Below are 8,799 nucleotides of genomic sequence, written 5' to 3'. Positions count from 1 at the left end.
GAAAGCCCGTCATTGTTCTCAGTGAAGGTCAAAGGTCAAGGTGCGGGTGTGAGGAAGCATTTTTAAACTGTAGCTGTGGTCTCTGTAAATGAACTTGACAGGAAAAAGGAGTGTGACAGAACATTATTAAAGCATGGGGGGGGATTTAGTGCACAAATCACCAAATCACATGTTTTGTTCCACAATAGCTACTATTTAAAAAAAAAAAAAAAAAAAAGTCTAACCAACTGTTGAATTTCAATTTATTACCGATCAGCCTTTTACTTCAAATTACTATAATTTTCTTTTTAATATTTCGCTATTAAAAATCAAGCAGCCAGTTTTTTTTTTTTTTTTTGTTTGTTTGTTTTTTTTTTTATGTAAGACAAGTGTGTTGTTTGTTATATTGAATAATAATAACTACTTGGAACACACAAATCCACTTTTTATACAATCAAAACTACTGAAATTCACTGACATCGTATCTCACCAAACAGCAATCATCATGCATAAGGCAAAAAACAGACAATTAAATTTAAAAAAAAAAAAAAAAAAAAAGTGACACAAATTCTGACAAAATAATTGCTGGCAAAAAGTTTAACCAACTGTTGAATTTTAATTTATTACCTTTTTTTTTTTTAAACATTTTACAAGTTAGAATAATTTTCTTTGAATATTTAGCTATTGAAAATCAAGTAACCAGTTGTTGGTTTTTTTTAATTTAAGTGTGTTGTTTTGTTATGTTGAATAATAATAATAATAATAATAATAATAATAATAATAATAAGGCTGAATTTATTTACAGTCGTCTCGTCATTCACACTCACTGCTGACTTTGCTTTACTAAGGGTGGGCAACTGGACTGCTGGGGGCTGAGGGGGGGCAACCCCTGCTGGAGCTGGTTTACACTGTGTCAGAATGTGTGTGTGTGTGTGTGTGTGTGTGTGTGTGTGTGTGAGAGAGAGAGAGAGAGAGAGTGAGCTCATGTGTTTGTGAGAGCGTGCATGCTGTGCATATCTGTATGCGTCTGAACGTGTGTGTGTGAGTGTGTGTGTGTGTGTGTGTGTGTGTGTGTGTGTGTGTGTGTGTGTGTGTGAGCGAGCGGGGACCTGGCTGGGCGTCCGGCGTGGGCCTGGTAACGCTGAGACACACAGCGAGCGAGCGAGCGCTGGGTTTATTTTTGGGTCAGTGACAGTGAGTCAATGGCCGCAGATGCGTCGGAAAGGAAAGCTCTGAGATACAAGCAAACCCTGGTCAGTGTTCCTCTCTTTCTCCTTCTCTCTCTCTCTCTCTCTCTCTCTCTCCCTCCATCTGTCTCTCTCTCTCTCCTCCCTCGTTTCTGTCTGCCAGCTCATTCAGTGTGTGTGTGTGTGTGTTGCATGTGTGTGTGTGTGTGTGTCTGCAGTTTCTCTCCTTGAGTCGGTCTTGTACAGTCTGGAGTTGAGTGACGCACCTGTGTTATTGGTGCAACAACATGCTGCTCTGTGTGTGTGGATGGAGCGGGTTAACTCTATGTGTGTGTGTGTGTGTGTGTGTGTGTTTATACGACTGTGTGTGTGTGTGTGTGTGTGTGTGTGTTCTGGACATGGGAAAGACCAATTAGCTGATGTGTGACAACAGGGTCATGCAACAGGTGTCTAGGGACTGTGCACCTCCTTCAGTCTTAACATGCACACGCGCGCGCACACACACACACACACACACACAGACACACACACACACTGACACACACTTTCTCTGCCGGCCACCTGTTTACTAACCTTTCCACGCTGCGTTTCTTAACCTCTGGTTCACACATGGGGGAACGTGTGATTTGCGATGTGTGTTTTGCATGTACACTTGCATGCTCTTCGTGTTTGTCTGTGTGTGTGTGTGTGTGCGTGTGTGTGTGCGTGTGTGTGTGTGTGTGTGTGTATTCATATGCATCCACAAATTTGCTTACACAAATTCCCATGCATGTGTGTTTGCACGTACGTGTGTTCAGGTGTGTTTACACGAACATACATGTGGGCGGGTTTTTTTACTTGTGCCTGCATGCTAGTATGTGAGTGTGTGTGTGTGTGTGTGTGTGTGTGTGTGTGTGTGCCAAACAGTGGAAACCCGATCGTGCATTTGCAGTGGTGCTAATCTGCAGCAGTCATGGGGTTCTATGTATGCAGTGGATGAGCCAGTGAGAGGAGAACATCTGGAAGGAGAACCTGTTGGGTTCCATCAGAGAACCGTCTCAGAGGTTCCCCTTTTTTTTTTTTTTTTTTTTTTTTTGCCAGTTGTTGTTATTTTATTTCACCTCTGCAACCGACTTCCTTGCTCTCGAAGCTCTTCTACACACTTTCCTTCATTCTCAACCGGGAAACTCAAATTCAGATTTAAAGAAAAGGACAAAATCCTCTGTTTGCACCTGGAAATATAATCCTGACGCCCCTCCGCTTTGTTTTCTCTGTTTTTTATTTAGTAAAACTCATTTCACTGCCTCCCCGTCAAACAAAGCACACGGCAGCATCAGAATCAGAAGTGTTTTACTGATGCCTGATTGAAATCGGCTCAAATCGGCTCAAAAGCATGAGTGAAATCAGAGGAAATAGAAAAATAAATAAGAAATATAAGAATTTGAAATTTGTATGTGCATCATATGTTCATCAGTCTTACTTTGTGCGTTAATCGGTGGTCGTATTGGTCAGTGACAGAGCTGAGACGCTCCCTGGTTTGGCTCATGAGGCTCTGAACAGTTTTTCATTGCAGCTGCATTCATGTGTTCATTTAAGGGAAAAAAAAAAAAAAAAAACTTGAAATCTCTCAGTTTTCGTAATCCGGGACATAATCCTGGAATACTAATCTGGGCGGCTTGCGAGCGTCGGCGGTGTTGATTGGCTGGAATGTGCGGGGCTGTTGATCGGTGTGACCTATAGAACTCAACAGTGGAAACCTGATACTTGTGTGTGTGTGTGTGTTTCAGTCATATACGCTGACAGTGTGTGTGTTGAAGGCCATGCGGGCCGTGGTAACCGTGGTAACCCTCATGTTTATGCTGTCACCCCGGGGAGCAGCGCTATAAACAGGACTGTCATTTTTTAATTTATTAATTAATTTATTTATTTGTATTTCATGGGACCTTTTTTCCATTCCACTTTTGTGTGTGTGTGTGTGTGTGTGTGTGTGTGTGTGTGTGTGTGTGCTAAATGCAACCTACACAGTGACTTAAATTCATTTCAGACGTATGTGCGCACAAAGGAAACTTGATTCAACATGGTTTACAATAGAAACACACACACTAAAAAGAAAAAAATATTAAAAATTGATCTTAAAGCAACAATACTGACCCCCCCTCCCTTCTACCTCCGGGTACAAAGAGCGGCACACGTGTCCCGGGGGTCGACAGCCACGTCGGGAATGTATGTAGTTAAACCCTCCTCTATTTTAGAAGACCTTCATATGCATTAGCTTTGACTTTAAATGACAGCTTGTCTCGGCTCGCGGCCGCGGCCGCCCGGCGCGAGGCCGCGTGCTCGTCCGCCGAGCGCCGGCAAATGAAGAGCTCATCTCCAAAATGTCAGATGACAAAAAAAGAAAAAAAAAGAAAAAAGAAATAATGCTATCACAAGGTCAGCAATAAATATCTAAAATAAAAGATGTTGGCGTTTTGTCAGCCGGGGACAAATGAACATGTGAGAGGGAAGCTCCCTCTGACAGCTTCTTGTGTCTCTCCTCTGTTTCCTCTGGGATTCAGACTCTGAGAAAGACTGAAAGACTGAAAGGCTTTTAAACACCAAGTCCACTCTGCCTTCAACAACCGTTTGTTTTCATCGCCGAAAATGACTTTTTATTCCAATATACATTATTTACAACTGGGTTTTGTAGATCTTTGAAAAATATATGAAGCTAAAACATGCAGAATACCTTGTTTGATAAGATTTCTTCAAATTACTGTCACACTAAAGATTTAATTTAACTGGTAACACTTTCCAATAAGAGTACAACAATTAACGTTAGTTAACGTTACTTAATGCCGTAATGGTTAATTAACTGTTAGTTAATGATTATTATGGCATTTACTAATGTTAATAATATCTACAATAACCCTTAAATAACATATAAATTAATACCTTAGCATGAACAGCATTAGTACATGATTCTTAGACACATTAGTTAACGGTTAGTTAACTGTTACTTAATGTTTATTACCTGTTACTTAATGTGTATTACCTGTTACTTAATGTTTATTACCTGTCACTTAATGTTTATTATGGCATTAACTAACGTTAATTGGTGTATTGTTATTGTAAAGTGTTACCATTTAACTATTAACACGTCTTCTCTGGACACATAGTGTGAATTGTTTTATTAATAGCAGATATAGACCAAATTAATAGGGTCCTCTCTCAGGCTGGGACAAAATGTTTATCTCCCAATTTGATACTATCATGTTATTTGCCTTCTGATTCGATATGTATTCCCATTTGATATTACAAATTATTGTGATTTGTTTTTTGAATCCTCCTCTAGTTTGTGTCTGTAAAGTTTGATGAGGCTGTGATTCTCCCAGAGGTCACGAGAGGTCATTTTCTCCAGCGACGTCCAGTTTGACCAAAAGTCTCTGCCTGCAGTGAAATGGCTGCTATGGGGGCCAGCATCATCACACAGGAATCAAATGTGGCTCATTGAATCCACAAGAGTCTCAGCTTTCCAGTCAAAGCCAACTGATGCAGCTCCAAGACTGTTTAGGCCCCAGTCTGCACACACACACCATTTTACAACAGGCCACAAGAACACATGTGGACTGCAGGCTTTGGGGCCCAAACTGCATGGGATTAGCAGAAGGTGAGCGTGTCTGCAAAGGGGAGAGCCGTGGGTGCCCAGAGAACCCATTTTCATTCACACATCTGGCTCCTATTGTGAAATATATTATCCCGTTGTGTCAAAAAGAGGCCAGCCTGTCCTCCTGAGCGCTGCAGAGCAACAGCAGCTTCAGACTGCAGCTAAACTGACTTTCTTTCTGAGGTCCAAACCCAGACAACCTCATTCAAAGAAAGACCAGGTAGACCCCACGTGACGCACACACACCGTCCGTCTGCACACCAAACAAAAAATATCAAAGCTTCTCAGCCGGCAGACTGGAGGAAAGTCTTGTTTACAGATGAATCAGAGTTTGAACTTTACATTCACAGCCAGCAGACAGGAGCTGCTTTTAATGCATGAAAGCTCCAGCCAAAACACGGAGGAAACGTCCAGGTGTCGGGGTGTCGTACCTGCGACTTCACTCTGACCAAACAGACGCCGCCTCTTATGGTGTCTAATTTTGTGGCAGTTGAATCATTTTCCTGCAGGATTATGAGCCTAAACATGCATCAGAGCGAATTAATTTCTGAAACATAAGCTGAAACGTAACGTACCGTCACATTTAAGACGCTGTGTGGTAAACAGAGGACCTTTCAAAATCTGAGAAATTTAGACTTGGAGCAAATCCTAACCCACTTCACTGGAATTAGTGACAAATTTTATAATCTAGTTGTAGAAATATCATAAAAAAAACTAAATTAGTTTTTGAATTTTTGGTAAAATGGTGCAAGAAAGCAAGAAATGTTATCATTTTATTAACTGCTTATAATTATAGCTACATTTTAATTAACAAAACACAATAATAATAATAATAATAATAATGATGAACACTGAGTAATGATTCGGAAAATAAGAAATGCTCTCGTTATTTACAGTAAATGTGTCTAACACTGACATGACACCTGGAAGGTTTGGTTCCACCCTGCAGTGTGTGTATCAGAGTGTGTGTGTGTGTGTGTGTGTGTGTGTCTGGCAGTACGATACTATCATGATATTTCACCGACGATATCGATGCCATCAGGCGGTCCTGTCATATGCAGTTTATTGTCAGATAATCAGCTCTGATCCATCACGACATCTGTGACTGGAGAAGAACAAATAAACTAGAAAAGGCGAAATAATTGTTTAATAAGCAGGAATCAGGCGTGTTTTTTAGTTTTCAGCGCAACATGAAGATGACACAACAGCTCCAGTTAAAAAAAAAAAAAAAAGCTGGAACAAACACACCTCACAGGAACGTATATCAACAAGAGGAAGTATTTTTATATCTATATTTTGTCCCGGCCCCACTGTGTGTGTGTGTGTGTGTGTGTGTGTCGTTGTAACAGTGCGTCTGGACGGAGCCTGGATTCCAGCTGGGGCGATCCATTCTAACTTGGTACTGAATAGATGACAGCCGCTATGTGTCACACGATTTGCCTGCACCTCCACGGCCGAGGTCCGGGTAATTTTTAGAGTAGAAAAGAGCGGCGGGACGCGGAGCCAATCACATCGCCTATTTACGAAATGCCTGCTGGTTTGACATCCAATCAGACGACGGCATGGTTTTATAAAAGTAAGAGCACATAACTCAAACTCCTGGACTGGACGTATTAAAGAGTAAAAACACTGAATGGACCGCAGGGGGGGTTTCATAACATCTCAGAACTGAAATGTCACAGTGTCCTGCCAAAGTGTCCTTGAGCAAAACCTGAGCACTCATTAGGAGAGCATGAGCTGAAAAGGCCTAAATGTAAAATAAATGTAATAATAAGCCTTTATCTCGCACGCTGGTTGTGTGTGACGATTCATATTTATTATGCTCCAATTATAACTGAGATTTCTGCGATCCCATGCATGCATCGAGGTTTTATTTTTGAGCTAAATCTATACGTCCACATCCCCCCATCCCGCATCTGCTGGCTACTAGTATTGCAACAGCTGATCCTTTCTCAAATCCTGATAGAGCTAATTAGCTCGCTCTGCTATTTGCCAGGCCGGGCTCCTCTTCCCGGCTCCTGTGGCTGACGAGGAAAAAAAAATCCACAGTAACATATGGCAATAAGTTTAGTGTTGACTTACTGTTTACCTTTAACAGGAAAACTCAGTGTCAAGGTTTGAGTTGGCCCAGTTGGTTTCCTCAAATCCTACAAGAGCACCAGTTGAACTCAGAGTCTTAAAATGACTAAAAAACAAACAAACTGGAGTTTCAACGTTTTTATCCGACAACATGATGGGCTGCTGTTTGTCTCTGCTCCAGTTTTTAATGCAGCAGGTCCAGTTTAATAACCGTTTCAAACCCGCGGTGTAAATAATTTGATCCCTGAAGTTATGAAAAGAGACGTTTGCCCTGATTATGATCACCTAAACAGTTTTCTTGTGCACAGTCAGGAAGCCTGTTCATGTGAGAGGCGTCCAGCTGCAGGCTCGGACACCTAACCTAACCTAACCTCCACCTCCACCTCCACCTGACAGACACAAAGTGTTGAGGGGCTGTCATCAGTGTTGGACGGTTACTTTGAAAATGTAACAGGTTACACAGGACTTGTTATCCTGTTAAAAATATGAATAAGTAACTATTTTAATTTCTCCATCCAAGTAACTTATTTTTTGATTTCTTTTGCTGGTAAACAAGCTTTACACTGCACAGTAATGTTTGCGCTCTGTAATGTTGAATGTCCAGCGCTGAAAGGCGTTCTGGTTTGACAACGTGGCCTCGACGTGGTTGGATGGTCTCAGGCCTGACGCACTTTGATTCGACTGGCAGACGAGAGGCGAAAAGAACCAATCAGAAACAAGACTCAAACGTTGAGCGTATACTGCCAGGTGAATGGAGGCTGTCAGGATGCAGAGATGCTCCAGCCCTTGATGGTGTTGCAATCAAACTCACAGCAGTTTAGTTGACCTGCGCTGTCTGGAAATCTGCCAAAAGATGCAAAAGCAACAGAGTGAATCTTCTTTTCTACATAGAAGCTTTTCACCAAAACGAATATATTCACCAACATTTTGATTAGTGACTCTGACATTAGTGACATGTAGTTCGTCTGGAGTTTGCAGTTGGTTTGCAGCTGGAAGTTACCGACTGATGTTGCTGACCTCATGACCTTTCTGCTAGCGCCACCGTCTGGCCACATGTTCAACCTGTGAGTCCAGTAATTTCCTGGACAAGAGCAGGAGGTGTGAATGACTCATCACCTGGAGCAGGCAGACAAAACAGCGCCCCCCACTGGTTGGCCAAACTGTTGATCCAGATTTTAGAGTCTCAAGGTGAGATTGAAGATTCAGGTCAGCTTCTTCTCAGACGTATTCTGGATTAGGAGTGGCTTTGTTACAAAACCAATTCAACTGTCCTCTCTCATCCACTGTATCCCTTCAAAATAAAACTGTTTCTGACCCAAACTGATATCTGTTGGGTTAGTGTTAGGGTTTGGTCTGTCCTGTTGGTCTGCATTATTAATGATGCCTCACTGTGGCCCGGCCAAACTTCCTGTTTCAGCAGGAAATACATCGAATCAAGGAGGAAAGAGTCCATTTCATGGGGTCTTTCAAGTGCAGCAAAGTCGACACGAGGCGACACGAATCAGTCAGCCTCAGTCACCGCTGGTTGTCAGCTTGGAAAGTGAAAATCTTACACAGAAAATATTTATTATTTCCTGATATTACTTATGCTGCCTTTGCAAATATCACTACTACTTTTAAATGTTACTAGAAGTACTAATAATAACACCATTTCTATCGATACTTCTATTTTACCACTTCTATTACTACCACTATTACTACTAATAATAATAATGATAATGATGTCAGGGTGAATAAGTAAAGATACTGCACTTTGAGAGGTGTATAATCCACACTGTAGTAAAATCGAAATCATTAATAAATGATATATGAGCTCACGAGCACATAAATCGGGGCCTGTTTGGGCTGTTTTGACCGGTTTTGTCACGTCAGTCCTCCTGTCCACAAGTCCTGCAGGGACAAGAAGACAGCTGGAAGGACAGGGAGGGA

The sequence above is a fragment of the Myripristis murdjan genome, chromosome 11 (assembly GCF_902150065.1).
Source record: "Myripristis murdjan chromosome 11, fMyrMur1.1, whole genome shotgun sequence".
NCBI lineage: Eukaryota > Metazoa > Chordata > Actinopteri > Holocentriformes > Holocentridae > Myripristis > Myripristis murdjan.
Note: the sequence above shows the minus strand (reverse complement) of the source record.